We start from the raw sequence: 20,921 nt of genomic DNA, 5'->3' as shown, positions 1-20,921 counted from the left end.
ATATGTGGTCAAATTAACATATGGGGCAGGCAACTAGAAAGACAGTTGTGTTTAAGAACACAACAGCAACAGGTCGGGACGGAGGGAAAAAGTTTTAAAAATATCTGTGTGACTCATAAGAGACACAGCTGTGGTCTCTTAACAAGCTTTAATAGAGTTTCATAAGTTCATATGATGTTACTATGCTTTTGACCTGAGGGTCTTTACAACCCTAGCTATTAAATCCCAATATGACACTAGATGAGAGATATCGTCTATGCCCAAGGTTTTTCTAACAAGGACTACCCATGTTGACGAAAGAAGCTGTGGCAATCCCTGGCAGAAATTTACAATTTTCCATCCAGTCATCCAGGTTGCACGTAAACAGGGTCATGGAGGTGCTCTGCTTGATATGGATTGGAAACCTATTCCAGAGGAGATGCAACCTCTGAGAGATGTATCTGTCTCTCCAGCAGGTCCTGTTTACGTCGCAGGCTAGATTGAGTTCTCTGGAACAGGTGACTTTAGTACCATTTGACTTACAGATGCGCAGCATTTCCATTAGATTTGGGTCTGAGATAGCCCTGTAAACCAGACATAAGTCATCTCTAAGTAGTCTATATGCTACTGAATTCAGTGAAAGTGACTTTAGTCTGTCTGCATAAGACATGCTGGAGACCCTGAATTTTCTTAGGTAGAAATCTCTGAGGTCTCTCAAGTTGATGCAGGTGTCTGGTATGGTACATACCAAAGGGAGCATTATATTCAATAACAGGCCTGATTAGGGATGCGTACAGGGGAGTTATAACCTCCTTTGCTCTTGAAGCAATGCTTTTGCTAATCAGATGAGTGATGTAGAATGCCCTCCTCACCACAGTAGACACATGGTGGTCAAAGTTGAGGTCACAGTCAACTTGTGTTCCCTGGTCTCTCACTACTGAATTGGTGCTTAGAGTATTATTGTTTATTTTATAATCAGCAGGGATATTGTTTTTACTGAAGGGAATGATGATGCATTTTTCGCATTTGGTTTAAGACCATGACTTTGGCAGCAATCATTGGTCTGTGTTAGCCCCTTTTCAGGTACACTGATATCGCCAGGGGATTCAGTGATGGCACCTAATTTGCAGTCATCTGCAAACTTGCTTAGCCACAGCCCTCTGTTTTGGCCTGTACTTCTGATAAGTATATGCCATCAAGAGGGTGCACAGCACTGACCCTTGTGGGACTCCACTGGTGACAGATCTGCTGGTAGTGTCCCACTTTGACTGAGTGTTGTTGATCTGTGAGCCAGTTTGCAGCCAACCTGATAACACAGGAGTTGATATTCAACTGGGTTAGTTAGTCAATGATGCTTGAATGTGGGATAGTGCTGAAGGCCTTGGCCAAGTCAAAATAGGCTGTGTGCACAGCTTTGCCCTTGTCTATGGCTCTGGTCCTGTTCTTGAAGAAGTCCATCAGATTTAGCAGGCATAACCTGCCCTTGACCAAACCAAACTGGGATGGATCCAATGTTCGGAGTTCACCTATATTCTTATTTATGAGGTCCATGATGATTCGTTCAATTGCCTTACACATGAGGCTGGTTAAACGTATGGGTCTATAGTTAACCAAGTCTATTGCCAAGCTGCCCTTGTGGAGGGGATAACAGTTGCTGTTTTCCATTAATTGGGGACAAAGCCAGTACTCAGGATATGGTTGAATAGTGCATAATGGAATAGCTAGCTCTTGTTTTAGAACATTAAGAAAGCAGCCCGGAATGCCATCTGGTCCCACAGATGCTGTGTTCTTAGCCTTGCAGAGAGCATTGATGACTTGCTCTTTGGAGCTGCAGGAAGGATTAGATGATAAAGACATGGTTTGTAGTATACTTTGGGGGATGGGGGTGAAATTTTCATCAAACCTGTCTGCTAGCATGTTTGCAATTTCCACAAAGTCAGTGTGTGTGCTACCATCCACAATTAGTTCAGCACACATCTGAATCCTACCTTTTAGGTGGCAGAAGTAGCTGAAGAAAGCCTTATGGTTATCTTTCGCTATGGTTGCTATTTTTTTCTCATAGTTGCTTTTTGAAGATTTTACAAGTTGTCTTATTTGCTTGTTTAGGCTGAGAAGGGTGCTCTTCCAGTTTTAAGATCTCACATTTGTCTTTTTAGATAGCAGCTTCTTTCACTTATTGTATAATTTATTAACGCTAGGGTATAGTTAGCTTTGTTGAAGTTTTTTTTAGTCTGACTTCTCCTTTGGGGAGTTTTGGTGCTACTGCTACTTCAAAAATGACTGATGTATGGTCAGATTTACCCAGTGTGGACCCTACACTTGAGGCATTGTATTGGTCACTTATATTGGTGAGGACCAGGTCTAGAATACTGGAGACCCTTTTGGGGTGGTGCACTATTTCTTCCAGGGCACTTGAGTTAACAAAGTCCAGGAACTTTTGTGCAAGTGAGTTTGGGCTCATATAAGTTTCCCAATTAATGGAAGTATAGTTGAAGTTACCTGTGACTAGGGTGTTAAGTTGTACCTTAATGGTCCGAAGAAAATCTGAATAAGCTGTGTGGGCATCTTATCTTGGTTCATGGAAGGGGACCTGCAACTGATGATGACCTGAAGGGGGGTCTTTCCCATGGTAATTTGGACTTGGAGTAGCTCTATACAGTTTTCTTGTCTAACCAGTATAGAGGTGTAATTATCTTTAATGAAGATAAATACTCCACCTCCTTTGGTTCTCGCACCTTCAATTTGTGGTCTGAAAGTGTGGAAGCAATGCAGCCTTGCAAGGCTAGGGTAATTTCTGTGGCCTTGAGCCAGGTTTCTGTGACTGCACAGACATCAGCATCTTCCCAGGAGAAGAGTGCTTCCAGAGATTGCAGTTTCTGATTTAAACTCCTAGTGTTTAGCAGCATGACCCTTAATTTATTTGAATTAGATATTTTCATGTTTAGAATTTTGTTGTTGTGCCCTTGCCTAAAAAAGGCATTATGGGAGAAGCAAGTGCCTTAGCCAGCAACTGAAAGCCTAGAGGTACCAAGTGAAGACTATCTCTGGCAAAGCAGCATGGTGTATCCACCATGTCATCCCAGGCTGACAGGAACTGGATCTCCTTAGAATGACACCAGAAACTAAACCTATTATTGAAGTCAATCATTTTCTGTTTATATTGTGGTATCATCCTAGGCAAGAGTAAAATGCTGCTCAAAGCTAGGGACATACCCACCTGGGACACATATTCAGACAGCTCAATCATGTCTCTCTTCATATAGGCCAGAGAGGTACATCTCATGTTGTACACACCAACATGAACTATGACGGAGTCATAACTCTACTTGTTAATGAGAGACTTGAGAGCATGTGTGATCTGGTGAATCATTGCATCAGACAGGTTGCTGCTCATAACCTTCTCTTTGTTCAACCTGGTAAGTGGGGGATCTGCATGTCTCACTACAGAGTCACCTATAACCGTAACATTTGGAATAGTTGCGCATTGGCTTAAGGTCTTATTTGTTGAGACATATGTACTGGTATTTTTATGTGTATTGGGTGCTTTGGGTATTGTGTTAGGTGTCGTATGTTTGCATTTTGGAGGTCTCTGGTGTTTAGGTAGGTTTCTGGAGAGTACCTCTGCATATGAAGGTTTATGTGTTAGGTGCATATTACAAATAGGAGTCATGGTGTGTGGGCTGACAACCTGTTTAGTGTTGCTGTTCTGGGTACGAGAGAGCAGTGATTCCACAGTCTTAGTGTAAGAGCATCTCTCAGAAATTGTACTTGGGTGATTTAGGAGTAAGTGATTGTCAGTGTACATGAGGAAGTTGCTACACTGCCTCAAAAAAAAACATGTCCACCAGGCTGGTAGGAGAAACAGAGGGAAACGGACAGTCCATAATGCAAGTTTGGAACCTGGTATCACAGCAGATAAACAGAAGAAGATGGGGGTATCAGGCAGGGAGCTATTTTAGAGTGACTAACCTATGAGGTTACAGTCTATAAAAGAGGGGATCTTTAGGGTCTGATATGCAATTAAAAGCAGAATACAAGTAAAACACAGTGTAAAGAAAACAAATCACAGTATACAAAATAAAATAAGGCAATAAAATAATACAAACTGCAAGATAACAAAAGCAAACTACCCTTTCTCTCATACCAAATTGTGGCAGGGTCTGTGTGAGCTTTTCAAATAAAGCTTGAAATGTTTTATTTTACCCCTTAAATAGAGGGTTTAGTTACTAGCCCCACCCCTCAGTTCATGGACAATTAACCTTAATTGACCTGTTCTAACTTCTGTGTGACTACTTAATTGACCTCTTCTCATTTCTGTATGACTCACAAGAGACACAGCTGTGGCCTCTTTCCAAGTTTTAATATGCAATTAAATACAGAATGCAAGTAAAACACAGTGTAAAGAAAACAAATCACAGCATACAAAACAGAAGAAGTCAATACAGTCATACAAAATACAAGAAAGCAAAAGCAAACTACCCTTTCCCTCACAGCAAACTGTGGCAGAGTTTGGGTCTTTCTGTAATTCTGTTGCCAGCCTTGCCAGTGCTGGATTGGTACAGCATGCAATTTTGAGAACATTCTGTATCAAGCGATTCACTACAGGAAAACATATTTACTCCCCTTACAAGAGCATTATTTTTGACTATATCAAAATGAGCTTTGAGGGCTGTATATACTGCTTCTGTTTGTAATGAACTTGAAATGGTTAGTCATGTAAACTATAGTAAATTTATTTTACTACAAATGTACTCTATATTTTTTTAATTTGTCTACAATATTAGCTTGTAGATTATCTTTTGCTATTTTGCACCAACTTCTTGTACTGCACATTTCTTTTTTCTCCCTACACAATCATGTTTGGTTTTGCCTCTTGGGGTGTATATGCTCAGCAATGGAGCTGGCATATTTTTAGCTAGCCTGTCACTGACTGATGTTTTGTTATTGAAGTAAATGGGTACTTTAAAACAGTAGTTTGCAATACTATCCTTTCCTTTCTTGCAAACTTCCCTAAGCTTATAGAGTACTATCTTCTGGACCAATTTCTCTCAGCATAACAGTCTGATATAGGGCTGTTGAAAACTCTCTCTCTGTCTTTAGGGCTTGTTATCTATCAATAAAACAAAGTATTCTTCAGATTTATAAGCATGGAAATGTTGTAATGACCACAAAATGGCTAAGGGCTCTTCTTCTACTGGTGAGTACTTCTCAACTTCTATGAGGAAATGCTTGTATACTAATCATTCATGTTTGCCTTTTCTGTTTTAACTCTACTGCACCTAACCCTCCAACAGTTACATCCACAGTTGAGACTGTCATAGCTAGGGTTTAAAATAATTGCTGTAGCATGTAAACTGCCCAAAGTATATGTATTTTTTTTTTCTAAATCGATGTATGTGTGCATCCTGCAATAGACTGGTGTCCTATCCCTGTGCACCTATTCTGCCTATCATTCAGAAATGGTGAAAATAGGCAATGAAGAATGAATTAAATTAATTAATGAAGTAATTATTTATTTACACTCAGGCTCTTTTTCAGTTTATGTAGATATTTTTGATGTCTCTGTCCAGTCACATACACAGTCTGTGTTAATTCTCTTAGTGGGGTACTCAGTATGCTTAAGTCTTTGATGAAGACTGCACTATAGTTTGTCATGTCTTTCAAACTCATAATGTTCTTGACATTTTAAAGGGATCATATAGTGCTTTGACTTTGTTGAGGTTTGTCCTTGTCAGACTCATATTTCTCTCTATTCAGTGGTAGACCAAATTCTTTCTGTTTTTCAAATACACTTTTTATATCTTTGTCTTGCTCTGTTCTCTTCTTGTTGGTATCTATTTCATCACTGAAGTTTACATATTGCTGCCACATAGCACTCAATTCTCCAGTTATTAACTGAGCTGCCTTTCAGTGCAGAGCCTGCATGTCTCACCAACGTTCATATAGGTTTTGACTGGGTGCTTCAGTGTCGTCCAGCATCTCAAAAGATGTTCTGTAAGTGAGCTAATAATCTTTCAAGTTTCCTGTAACTCTTTACACTGTGCAAGTGTGTGCTTGCATTCTGTAATTTGTATGTATTGTTTCCAGGATTAGTATGCCTGCCTTGTGCAAATTAAGTGCCAGGAAATCCTATGGCTGACCCTAAACTGGATTAAGTTGAAAATCAGAAAAAATCAGTGAACTATTTTTTATTGCATTGTACTGCATCATATTGTGTGTGTGTGTGTGTGTGTGTGTGTGTGTGTGTGTGTGTGTGTGTGTGTGTGTGTGTGTGTACACTTCATATTCCTTGCATCATCTGTTAAATGGTACACAGAAAGATTATGCATGTGTGTACAGAAAACAGTTATGGACTTACTGCTGGAGTGGACGTGAGGCTGATGCAGCCTGTCTTCAGATCTGCTTTGTAGAATACAGTTGTTCCATTTTTATCAATGACTATGTTATCTAATGATTGTGTGAGGTGTATCTCCCTCCAGATTGCCTAACTACCCAGTGCTGTACAAAGGGTGTCCCTACTCCAGGTGCCATCTGGTAGTGGCTACTGAACCTTTAAAAAAATAGTTTGGCATTTACAAGCAATTACAAGCAACTGTGATCACTTATAAAAAGCTTATAAGCCAATTGTCAGACTTTTGTTTTTTAACTGTAATTTAAATGAATCTTGGATTCCAGAATAATTCATAAAGGATTGTGACCAGATCTTCTAGACACTTTCATATTACTCTGCAGGATTTGGACTGGCTGTTTATTGTGGCAAGATTCATATTTAAAATATTATTGTTCATCTGTTTAGCCATGTACAATTTGGTTGCCATCTACTTAAAAGAAACGGGGGTTCCCCAAAACTACAGGATTGTCTGACTGGACAACAAGTGTCTATTTTCAGCAGAGTTCTGGGGAGAAAAACTCCATAAGTTTACAGAGAGAAGAAAAATTTACAAAAGAGACATTACAGAGTCGTAGCATACAGACTGTATACAGAGAGAAGAAAAAATTACAAAAGAGACATTAGAGAGCGGTAACATCCAGATTGTATACAGATTGCTTAGATAATTAAGGCGCTGCTAGTTCTCTCCAGAACCAGGCTTAACACCTTAGGACAAATAAGACCAAGTCTTATCTTAGGGTGTATATTTGCTGTCATCTACTTAGGAGGGTTAACCTGAATTCATGAGTAGCTGTACTTTAAAATTCAGTACTTGAAGTCATTCTATTCTGTGTCCTGAATTCATGCTGTGATTTGTATAGACATTTTTCTGTTTGTTGGTTTGTCTCTTTTTTATGAGTATATTTATATATAAATGTCAGAATATCTTTAGATTTTTAAGCTCTATAAATTAAATGAAATCAGTGCCAACTGATACTCCTGAGGTGCTAGAATCACTGCTTTCATATTCAGTAATGTTGCAGTTATAATAGCAATAACCACTTCTGGGTGTGGGTAATGCTAATTTTACCCGGGTTGGCTTTGTTTTGGTCCTGGGGCTTACGCCCTCGGGACCAAACCACGCCAACGTGGGTAATTTAACATTACCACCAGGCGTCAATATTGCTATAAAATATTATTGTTCATCTGTTTAGCCATGTACAATCTGATTGCCATCTACTTAAAAGAAATGGGGGTTCCCCAAAACTACAGGATTGTCTGACTGGACAACAAGTGTCTATTTTCAGCAGAGTTCTGGGGAGAAAAACTCCATAAGTTTACAGAGAGAAGAAAAATTTACAAAAGAGACATTACAGAGTCGTAGCATACAGACTGTATACAGAGAGAAGAAAAATTTACAAAAGAGACATTAGAGAGTAGTAGCATCCAGATTGTATACAGATTGCTTACATAATTAAGGGGCTGCTAGTTCTCTCCAGAACCAGGCTTAACACCTTAGGACAAATGAGACCAAGTCTTATCTTAGGGTGCATATCTGCTGTCATCTACTTAGGAGGGTTAACCTGAATTCATGAGTAGCTGTATTTTAAAATTCAGTACTTGAAGTCATTCTATTCTGTGTCCTGAATTCATGCTGTGATTTGTATAGACATTTTTCTGTTTGTTGGTTTGTCTCTTTTTTATGAGTATATTTATATGTAAATGTCAGAATATCTTTAGATTTTTAAGCTCTATAAATTAAATGAAATCAGTGCCAACTGATACTCCTGAGGTGCTAGAATCACTGCTTTCATATTCAGTAATGTTGCAGTTATCTCCGCTCTAGCTCCTGGATTTATCTCGTTCAGTGTTTCTACATACATAAGATCAAACAACATTTTTGTCAGTGTTATCTGATCCATTTGGCTCATTTTTTATGAGTTCTACCTTTTTTTATCTATCCCCTTTGGAAATTTCTTTTTGTGTTTTATGATGCTCTCTTGTGTTTTTTTGTTATAAGTCTCTCTCTCTCTCGCTCTTGTTTTTGCAGCTTTGTTGTGTTTACAACTGCATAAATTTGCAAAGCAGTTTAGCTTTTCACAAAGTGCATGTCCTCATTGCTGCTGGGTGTTAATGCTTGAATGTTCTGATCTGCATTTTTGAATTTATATATGATGAACTGTAGGTATCTCTTTAATTGGCAGTACATTTTCACCTTGTTTCTGCTACAGTGTGTGTGTGTGTGTGTGTGTGTGTGTGTGTGTGTGTGTGTGTGTGTGTGTGTGTGTGTGTGTGTGTGTGTGTGTTCCTGTAAATTCTTTTTTCTAACATATGCAAAAGTAACGCATTTTGTCTTGCATCATTTGTAATGTACAATTCAGTCAGATTGCTGAGAAATATTGCGAACTACACCTGCCCTTGTCTTCCTACACAATGGGCTTGTATGTCTGTGACAGATTCTGGTAGATTGTGAACCTAAAGTGCCATTTCTAGTGCTTCTTTTTCTGTCCTCTTAAAAATACGTTCTTTTATGCCTCCTGTCTTCATCTGGTTGTAATCAGTCTTCTATGGTTTTGTAGTTTAATTTGGAAAGGTGAAGTAGATCTCTAGTCAAGCAGTCATCTTGTAGACAGCATTATTTCTGACCGATTCATGCACACACACACACACACACACACACACACACACACACACACACACACACACACACACACACACACACACACTATTCTGACTTTATTTTCTGCTTTTCAGTTATTCTAAAGCATGGCAGTTTCTTTATTCTGTTGTGTCTCAGGGTTTGGACTGGATTGGTACCTTAGCTATCCTGTCACAAACAGTAGATGCAGTATAAAGATGTGGCAGGGGTATTATAGGAGTCACCACCAGGCACACTGTTTTCTTTTCACTTGTAACTAATTGAAGGCTAACACATATCAAACAGGAGTCTTTCTCCCTGGGCCTCCAGTGAAAATTGGCTTTGTTCCAAGTTGGACTTTCCCTGTCAACAAATGTTAAATACATAAATAAATAAATGAATAAATAAATAAACATCAATGTATAAAAACAATAAAATAAATCCAGTTCTCAGAAAGCATGTTTCTGTTTCAGTTACTTTGCTTCACATTCCAATCTGCCCACAGACAAAACACTGCTATGTTATAATCCCAATCTTGTATTAGTTACAGCCAGTTTAAAGCATTTTTGAAAAGTGTGAGTCATTCATTAGACTGTGTACATTTATTTTCCATGTCCATGGTGTGAATATTTCAGATTAGTTTATGCTTTTCAGTGGGTCAACTAAAACTTAAGCTAGTAGCACTGGTGTGGCAAAATGGTGTCCAGCAATGAAGTGCTATTACTTGACTAGTGATTAATGGATGTGGCACAAGAATCTGCTTTTCTACACAACTTCTCAAATGCCTGCAGTCCTGTACAGTAGCCTGCTATGGAGTTGTCTGTGAGAACATATTTCAGCAAATGTCTTTTAACACTACGGGGGATAAATGATTATTTACAAACCTTGTGGACTTAAATGAGAAGTACAAGGAAAAGGGAAAAGTTTTATAAACTAGAGCATTCCCTACATGTTCTCACCATTAGTTTGTAGCATTACAGAACTTGAAAACAGTGATTTGAAACAATATGAATGAGAGTGCAGCACTAAATGAGACTACAGCACTAAGCTTAAGTTCATGCTATTACAAATGTGCAAGGAAACACTTGATGTCCTTAAGGGGTAATTTGCATATATCCCATGGGCCTCTATTCCAGAAGATTTAAGGTATCACACAGTGAAAACACCAGCAAGAATATTTTTTTCTTGTATTTTTTACTGAAGATGTAAGGCGCACTCCTGTGGGGCTGGGAGCATTTGGAGGCACTGGATATTTCTGGAATTTCTGTATCAGCTTCAGTAATACAGTTCACCAACTGTTATCAAAAGAGTAGTGGATACTGTCAAGATATCAAAGAGGTCCTGATCACCAAGCTGAAAAGGATGTAAATATTAGACTAACATAAAGTAGTACATTAGAAGATCACTGAAGACATTTTTTTCTTACTTGGAAATAAATATGCTGTAGTTACCCAGACAGGAAGAGCAACCTATAAAAGAAGAATTTAAAATGGAAAACATAAAATCCCACCAACTCTGTGGCATAGAAGGATGGAACCTGGGTTATGTGCCTTATGACCTTGCTTTGGAACCTGGGCAATGTGCCTTATGACCTTGTTTTGGAACCTGGGCTATCTGCCTTCTGACCTTGCTTTGATTAATGGCATTACTGCTGGAGAAGGTGGGACAGGTATTGAAAGAGAAGATCTGCTGTTAAATATTGCCAGCTAGTTCATAGGTTCATAGGTAGGTACTAGGCTATCGGCCCAAGGGCCTACATAAGCCTAGCCAGCAAGGTTCCATAGCTTATGCCACCCAAGAAAGTTATTTTCCTGTGCCACTGTCCAGCAGAGACACAGAAGTGATCCCCGGGTGTATCCTATTTCCCATTCACTCATTTTTCTTGAAGAGTGCTAATGAAGAACTTTGCTTGACATAGATGGGTAGCTTGTTCCAAAGTATAGGAAGTCTATGGGACAAGAATCTATCCCTCCAGCATGTCCTGTTTATTGTGGTGATAAGGTTTAGGTCCCTAGAGCATGTAGCTTGAAGGGATTGGGATTTCTTTAGGTGTAGCATGTCCAACAGCTCTGGGTTTGACATAGCTTTATATGTTAGGCAGAGATCACCTTGGAGTAGGCGATATGCTATGGAGTAAAGATGGAGTTTTTTGAGGTGGCCAGTGTAGGGCATTTGTTTGAGGCCAGTAATCCTCTTTGTGAGGTACTTCTGCAGCCTTTCCAGCTGCTGCAGATGTCTTGTGAGGTACATTTCAAAAGGGGCATTGTACTATATAATGGGTCTAATGAGTGACGAGTAGAGGGGAACAATGACCTCTTTTTTCCTCGATGAGAACCCTTTTATGATGAGGTGTGCCACGTAGAAGGACTTCCTAACTACTGTGGCGATGTGACTATCAAAGGAGAGACTACTGTTCACCTGGGTCCCAAGGTCTCTTATCACGCATTTGGTGTTAAGTAGATTGCTGCCTATGTGGTAGTTCATGGGTACAGAGTTTTTACCAAAGGGGATGACACTGCACTTTTTGGCATTGAGCTTGAGACCATGGCTCTGACACCAGGCATCTGTCTCAGTGAGGCCCTTCTGTAGGATGTCCACATCATTTGGGGACTTGACTATGACTCCTAGTTTGCAGTCATTTGCTAACTTTGTTAGCCAGAGGCCTTCTGTGTTAGCCTGTACTTCAGAGAAGTAGATACCAAACAGGAGAGGACCCAGGGCGGAACCCTGTGGTACTCCACTTGTCACTGCTTTGAGGTCAGATTTGGAGTCTACAACTTTTACAGTGTGGGTTCTGTCAGTGAGCCAGTTGGCAACCCATCTTGTGACGTAGGGATTTATACCTAGTTTAATGAGTTTAGCTATAATTCCAGAATGGGGGATGGTGTCGAAAGCCTTGGCGAGGTCAAGATAGGCTGTGTGAACTACCTTACCCTTATCCACGGCTTTGGTGACTGCTTCAATGAAGTCTATCAGGTTCAGGAAGCATGATCTGCCTTTCACAAACCCGAACTGGGTGGGATCCAGAGTTTGGAGGTTACCAATGTCTTTGTTTATGAGTTCCATGATGATACGTTCCATGGCCTTGCAGACCAGGCTCGTCAGGCTAATAGGTCGATAGTTCCCGGGATCAGTGGTGGCTCCCCCTTTGTGGAGTGGGATAACTGTTGCTGTGCACCATTCAGTGGGCACAAAGCCTGATGCAAGGCTATTATTGAACATGGTGCTTAAGTGGGGAGCCAGTTCATTCTGAAGTTCATGTAAAACACAGTCTGGGATGTTGTCCGGTCCCATGGATGCTGTGTTTTGGCTTTAGAGAGTGCAGCTTTTACCTGTGTAGTTGTGATTACAGGGACTCTGGAGTGGCTGGGTGATATGTACCCTGTGGGTGTTCATCACAGTGTCCCGCAGAACATTACACTGTAAGTTTGATGCTAAAACATCAGAAGGATATATTTTTTGTTAATGCACAATATCGTTAGACTGACAATACAATAAGGCTTTTGTGTTAAATGAGAAAGAGTCCTTTAGTTCTGAGACAATGTCTTTTGGATGAGACATAAAAATTAAGCCTCATCTATTTGCTTTGGTAGCATTTCAGGTACATATTAAAAACTACAAAAACAGGTCCTGCTCAGGAAATCCAGTCTATTCATTAACATTAAAAATTATAAAGGCAGACACATAATAATATTTTATATGAAATTCACTTCTTCAAATTAAAATATATAATCAGTGGTGGATCCAGGAATTTGCAAATGGGGGCACAATCTGGTTAGTTGACTATTGGGGTGGAAGCAAGAAAGTGGGACACTGGGTTTGGTGGTTGTAAAAATATCACCTTAAGAAGCAATGACATCATGTGTGGAAAGATATCACTTTACATTTACACATGATTTTGCTGTGGATGTGGTAGTAGAAACAGGAAATTCCTGTGCAGCACACAGCACATCTATTTTCAATGCATGCCTGGAAAAGATGATTTGTTGACCATACCAACTCATATTCTCCGTCCATGGCATAGTGGGCATATGGACTGTTATAAACTTGTAAAGAATCCCACTGAAAGTGGAAATAATCACAGCGAAATCTACTGTGTTGTTATGCAGCACAGTATATACCACAGGCACATGTTTGGATAAAGTAGTAAAAGCTTCATTAACTGGATGTACTAAATAACTAAACTCAAAACTTTCCTAAGCTGACCATAGTAAATGAATAAAAACGTAGCCGGATGCTGCTGTGTGTATAAAACAATTTATTCCATAAAACAAGAACAACGTAGTGTTTTGGATTGTTTACTGTTCTATGGCTTTAAACACAATTAATTTTCTTTAACAAAAGTCCTACTATACCTTTTCTCTCCTTAGAGTGAGGGAGGGGAGGCAATTCTACTCTCCAGGAGTTCAAAAATGCCAAGGTTGGTTATTTTCTTTCTCACATCAAAATCCAGTAAAACTTGATTTTTTTTTTCTTTGACTTCAATGTTTCCAAGTTCATGGTCATCCAAATTTGAGTAATTTGTGTTCTTTGACAGTGAACTTCTGTACTGTTGAACTTTCACTCACCTTGGATTGCAGTCACCCCAGCTTCAGCAGTGGGGAAATAGTTCTCCTAATTTGGAGAATGCAGTGCATTCTACAAGTGTGATTTATAATTAGAATAGTCTCTGTGACAATGACCATTTTTGGACTTTAATATAAACTGACATTTTCCAATACAATTGCTGCTGTCTTGTTTACCACAGCTGCTGGCAACTTAAATGCGGCAGTGTTACATTATCATTTTGTAGGATTTTAAACAATTCAGCTGATGGTTCAGCCTTATTAGCAAAGCTTTCTAGTGTCCATTTATCTTCACTCTTAGGGTTGTTTGGCTGTAGTTAGAGAACACATCATTGTATACATTAGTGATGTTGGTGTCCTTGTTAACTTAATATGCAGTATTGCCTTTGTAGCAACTGACTTCTGTAGTGGTAATACTCTGAATTCTGGGATCTTCTCTTCTGTCAGGTTCTCTCCCTTTTTTTTTGTATTCACTTATGTCCATTTGTACCTGGAAGTTTCCCTTAATATAACTCATGTTCCTGAACATATCTGTTGTTCATCTTTTGTTATATTCCAGTTCTTTGCATTGCTCATTTATACATCCCTCCTGAACTACTCTTGCTATCATATATGAAACTCTGCATTAAAGTTTTACATAATGTACCCTGCACTTATTGTCCTTAGAGGTCCTTCTTTCCTTACTCACTTCTAAAGCCTTCACAGACAGCCATTTTGCCTTCTTAATCTTCTTTCTATTCAGTATTAATTTTTGCCACTTCCTGGGTAATATTTCAAACTTATGTCCAAAGTTCATGTACTCTGTTTATCATGCCTAATCCCTTATATCTATTCTTCACCTCCAGTAGATGTTCATTTATAGTATTGCTCATCTGAAACCAGACTGGCCTAGTCATTTTTCTTGTTTTCTGTAAGTTTAAACGTTACAGTAAGAATCTGATGGTGTTTGCCACAGTTAGCTCTGGATCTTGATTTTGCTGACTGTATTGAATTCTTTCATCTCTGACAAGGATATTGTTGATCATAGTTTGATAATGTCCAACTGATAATATGCATATGAAAAGCCTCCTCTTAGGCTGTTGCAAGATAGTGTTTGCTGTGGATTCTGAATTACCTTGGCAGAAAATCAACAGTCTTTTGTCCACTTCATTTTATGTACTGATGCCAAACCCACCCGATATTCCAGCTGCAGTTTTTAAAACATCTTTAGAATTTCAATCCCCTATAGTGAATGTGATGTCTTCTTTTTTGTTTTTTCCCCAAAAGGTGGATGCATCTGTATTCATACATTCTTTTAGTGGTGTTGAAAACAACACACAGTCTAAACCATACAAGCCACACATTCTGACATAATATACCACAACATTCAACTGGTCTACCAATAAGTGCTGACATTGCCATGGGGAACTTTTAGATTCACTTAACTTTTTGGTGAACACTGTGTGAAAAGTAGAAAGTGTGTGGCCTGCAGTGATGTATGACAACTTTAGAGTTGTCTGTAATACTGGTACATGTGATTTACTCACTAATATCCCTCAATGAACAATTAGTGTCACCAATTTCAATTGCATGCTCTGTGCTGACTGAACTGCCATGATTGACTTCACTAACGGCACTTCTCTGACCTTCTATGTTGCCTGTGGAGTAGATGAGTTCTGTGATGGCAGTACTCTGACTTCTCTGATGGTACTTCTATGACCTTCTATGTTGCCTGTGGAGTGGATGACGTCTGTGATGGTAGAGCTCTGGCTAAGTGTGTTGCCTGTGGAGTAGATGACTTCTCTGATGGTAGTACTCTGAATTCCCTGATGGTACTTCTTACTTTCTATGCTGCCTGTGGAGTAGATGACTTCTGTGATGGTAGTACTCTGACTTCTCTGATTTCTCCATTGTCCAACACAGCCTTTCATGTAGGTATCCTCAGCTGGTATGATTGATGCAAACAGCATGGAATAGCACATTGCTTCCCATGATAAACAGTCAATATGTTATACCATCAAGACATGTAGAAAACTATACATGACAGGAGAGCAAGTCAATCTAACAATTTTTTGTGTGAATGTAACACTAAGCATTTCATAATGTCCTCTATGTTCCCATACCATACTGTAGTATATGTCACAAACTTTCAGTCATACTACTGTTCAGTTCTTAATTAAGTGGATTAATAAGTAACATTCTTCTTGGATGCCTTTCTGCAAATAAATTGATTAATGAAGAGTGGCCAATCAGGATGTCTCTATGCATAAACAGTAACACAAAACTGTTAAGGCGCTTTTGTCCCATGGTACTCCGGAGTTCAGAATTTATCAGTTTTAAGGCTGAATTAGCCCTCTCTACTCCAGCAGTTGTGACTGGAGTGAGCAAGATTGTATTTAATATGAATGAAATGTTTGGGAACATGTTAACGTTTGTTTTTGAATATTTCTGCTTCAAGTCATTCGGCACTGCAGAACTGGCTGATACAGCTTCACATGTCCTTTTCCACAGTCTGAGCTCTCGGTGGAATGTTGTTGGTGAAGGCATGTCAAAAAAGTTTTAAGCAAATTCTCTCTTTCCAATGTTAAGCTGTTCAAGTTTGATGGAATTAGTGAGAGTCCTTAAATAGCTGTTGATGCCATTGTAGTGAATCATCTGGACAGTTCATAAATAAAGTGATTCAGGAAGGGAATATAACTTGCTCTTCATCAGTACTCTTTAGAAGTCTCTCCATCAACATAGTTCCTCATAGTTTATTTGTTACAGAAACGTGGAAGGGATTATTCAGCCTTACTGCAGAAGCTCCCCATGTTTGACATATCTCTGAAGATATTCCTAAAGTCATTCTCAATGTTTGCACAAACAGCTTGCAGCTCATCAAGCACACAGCTGACTTGCTCATACGCATACAGTATGTCTTGTGACGATCCTTGCAGAAGTTTGTTAAGGGGCTTAGTAAAGCCAAAAAAGAACATTGCTGACTGGAAGGAAACAATAAAGCATAACTTAGTAATTGAACTGTAAAATCCAGTGGCATCTGTCAAAGTTTTTCCATCCCAATGTGGCCCTCTGTTATTCATAATATTGTCTAAACAGTGAATGAGTGCTTCATAGATATGATCAAGTCATCAAAGTCTGTCTCTCCACCCATCTGGTCTCGCACAGCAACTTAAGTTTTTGTTTTTCTATAGGTTTTTGGCCACTTGCCTTTTGCTGTAAATTCATGTACTGCACAGATTCCTCTAGACATCTTTGCCTTTTTGGGGAGTATTTGAAAAATAAACCAACTTCCTTCACTACATTTAATATTTATTCATACTTCTGGAACTTGGCAATCCTTTGAAAGTACAAGGTTCAGCTGGTGACTAGCACAATGGATAAAGATAGCATGTGGTACTTTTTCTTGAAACAAAGCTGCACAGCCTTTCTGTGCTCCAGCCATGTTTCCAGAACCATCGTACCCTTGAGCTTTGCAATGCTCAAGATTCAACGTTAACTTTGTTAGGCATTTGACCAACTTATTGCAGATCACCTCTCCCATCACAGATTCACAGGCAATAAACTCTACGAATCTCTCCACAGGTTGTCCATTCTTCACATATTACAGTACAACTCCAAGTTGTTCCCGGTTACTTATATCTGCAACTTCATCTGCTTGGATGGAATAGGAGGGTCCAAGAGGCTGTTTAATATCCTTTATTATCTGCTGTTGAATGTATTCTTTAATACACTCTAACAATTCATTCTGCACTGTTTTTGAAATATATGTTGCATTCTTTTGGCATGTCTGCAAGTGGGCTTCTAACTCTCTGTCACCAGCATCAGTTCGGAAATCGACTAGATACTTGAAGTTTCCTTTGTTGGTTGTACTGTCAGATGTGCAGTCATCTCTATGTCCGCGAAGGGCTATCCCTTGCCTTCCACAGTACTCCAGACACCTTATAATAGAGGTTAGTAGAGCTCTGTTTTTGGCCACCTGCAGCTGTGAAGCATTTGAAATTGCAAAGTCCACTCTTTGACTTGGTTGTCACTTGTAATTTAGAAAACATGTAATTTTACCTCAGATTTCTTGTGGTAATCTAATTCTGAATGCCACTGAATATCATATTTGGCATGCTTCCAATTACAGTATGGCTGCTCAATGAATAACTTTGCCCGTTCTGTCTGTGCTGGTGTTGGAAATAATACACAGACTAAACAATACAGCCCATCTTGTTTCACTGAATACGCCAGAAAATTTAACTGGTCTAGCCATGACAGCTGACATTGGTGAAGGGAACTTCCTGATTTTCTTCTTTTGTCTGTGAGGGCTTTGAGTGGAAAATGAAAACCATCATGTAGATTGCGATGATTTATGACAATGACTTTCTCCTTATCTGCAGTATTAGTAGATGTGATGTACTCACTAATATCTGTCAATGAACAGTTTTTGGCACCGACTTCATCTGAATGCTTCTTACTGATATAACTGACTGCACTAACAGTACTTCTCTCACTTTCTATGTTATCTCTTAAGCTCCGGACTTCTATGACAGTACTACTTTGACTGACTTCTCTGGCACTACATTCATTTAGTGTGTCTATGTCATACACACATGACTTTTTGACTGCTGGTTAAAAAAAATTAAAACAAGTATCAGGAGGAAGATAACATCTGTAACAGTACAACAAATACAGCTACATTTGCCTCCATTGAATAGGGTACTGTTACACAAAAAAAGTTTCACTAACTAAAAAAAAAAAAATCACAAGGAAGTACAATCTACACACTGGATGCCTGCAAACCCACAAAAGAAATGCAAAGTACACAACACAGATTAGTAATGTTTCTTCTCACCAATGAGCTCCTGCTTTCATATATGACTTTTAGAGTACAGCATCTTTTAATTCATTTTCCATTCAATAGCTGACTTCCTTTCAAAACTAAATCAGTAAAAGTTATGAACACCCCAATTCATAAAATCCTAGACAAATACTTGAGCACAGGAAATAAAGTGTCATACACATTTGAACTATCTAACATAATCATCCTGAGAATAGGACATAATCCTGTACTTTGGTGCTACTCTCACCCACAATAACTTACCCTCAGAGACTGAACCTTCTCCGTGTTTTATGACCTTTCTGGAAAAATTTGAAAAGAGACTGTTGATGTAGTTCTCGCTTGACTCCTGAGGACATGGCAGCACTTTCTCCTGACATACTGCAGCTCATCTTAATGCAAGACTTAACTGCTTCTGTATCTAATGTTCAAAAAAAAACAAAGTCAAGTACTACTGACTTAGCCAATGTCCACAACATCAAATGTTCACTATGCTGAAGAATGCATATAACACTTCACAAATGAATGGATGATCTGTTCTTTGCTTTGGCATGTTGCAATTTACAAAACTGTTTCTGTCTTTATACTTCTATCAGCCTACAGACATCCTTGCATTACACAGCATTTTCTGGAGAAATAAAGGGCATAAGAAAAGCTAAATATTTTGTAAGCAATTACAGATATCACAATATACAAATAGCAATGCTATTAATGGGAAATATTCTTTACTCTGATAATTCCATATTCATAATCTTTCTATAAATGTTACTGTATTTTTCACACAATGTAGAGACACAATTATATTTTTGTGCTGAACCTATCTGCTAGCAGGTTGGCCAACAGGATCAATGTAAGTGATACTGTTAAGTACTAATTTGGAACAAACCTTGGCTTTGCCATGGAGGTTCCTGACATAACTGAAGATGACATTATGGTTTTCCTTTGTTTTGGAGGTTAGTTTTGATTCATAATTGGCCTTAGAGGTTTTCACTAGTGATCTAATTTGCTTTTTGAGGCTAAGGAGAGAGTTTTTCCAATTTGGAATTTGTTCCTTTTTACCCTTGGACAACAGTTTCTTCCTTTTGTTGTAAAGCCTGTTGACAGAGGATGTCTACCAGACAGATCTGTGTTTCCTTGAAGAGCAGGTTTTAGTTCTGTTGGGTATACTGAATCCATGCAGTTGTACAGTGCTTGTATACTGCATTTGCGTACTGTTAACTTCAGCATAATTGTCTGCATAATCTGAAGGGGGTGGTGGTGTGAAGCTACTGATACCCTCCATTAGGAGGTTGCAGTCAGTTGGGTGGGATAGAAACTTTGAATGAGACAGACCAATGATCTCATCTCACCAGGGAAGAACATACTATGGCAGTGGTGCAGCAGTCACCCATGTTGGTGAGAACCAAGTCCAGAATGTTATTTCCCCTTGTGGAGGATGAGACGAGCTGGTCTACTGCATTAGAATTGATGAAGTCGAGGAATCGTTGAGAGAGTGCATTAGTGTAAGGATAGTTCATCCAGTTTATGGTGGAGTAGTTGAAGTCACCAAGGATTAGAGTGTTAGGGGGTACCTTGATGGAGTCAAGTAGATCCAGGTAAGAGGAATTGGTGTCCTGAGTCATGGGGGGGGGGGGGTCTATAGCTGGCTATAACTTGGATGGGTGTTTTACCAACTGTCAGTTGCACCTGGAATAGTTCCAGTGCATCATGCTGGCAGACCAGTCTGGAGGTGTAGCTGTCCTTAGTGAAGATAGAGACTCTACCACCCTTAGTCTTCCTGAACTCATTTTGGGTCGGAATGTGTGGAATGAGGTATGGCCTGGTAAGGCAGGGGTGCTCTCCACAGCCCTGAGCAAAGTTTATGTGACTGCACAGACATCGGCATCTTCCAGTGCAAGGAGTGCCTCCAGTGAGTCCATTTTCAGGTTATGCTTCCTAGCATTAAGCAGCATGACCTTCAATTTGCTTTTTTGACAGATCTTTTATGGTGGAAGGTTTGCCTTTGGGACATTGCCTAAAAAGGCACAATGGGGGAAGTGAGAGCCTTCGCCAGGTTCTGTAAACCCAGTGATGACAGGTGAAGGCCATCTCTGGCAAAGCATCAATGCCTGTTGACCATATCATCCTAGGCAGACAGATACTGGATCCCCTTGGAATGACACCAGAAACTAAGCAAATTGTTGAAATCAATTATTTTTGTTGGTATTGTGGTATCATTCTTGGTGAAGGTAGGATGCTGCTTAGGGCTAGGGTTATACCTGCCTGGAACACATACTCTGAGAGTTCAATCATGTCTCTCTTCATATAGTCAAGGGAGGTACGTCTCAAGCCATTCACACCAACATGGACAGTAACAGAGTCATACTTGTACTTGTTGTGGAGAGACTTAAGATCATGCATGATGTGGCGGATTTTGGCACCAGACAGACAACTGACCGTGACCTTCTCCTTGTCAAGCCTGGTGAGGGTGTTAAATAAAATCAAGAATTCAATACACAGGAGGTTCAGGATCAAAAAGTTTACTAGTGTACACCAGGAGGCAAAAAACGTACAAGTACAGGATTTGTC

This window comes from Protopterus annectens, chromosome 4.part1, assembly GCF_019279795.1.
Source record: "Protopterus annectens isolate FY-2018-M chromosome 4.part1, PAN1.0, whole genome shotgun sequence".
NCBI lineage: Eukaryota > Metazoa > Chordata > Ceratodontiformes > Protopteridae > Protopterus > Protopterus annectens.
This window is presented reverse-complemented; position numbering follows the sequence as displayed.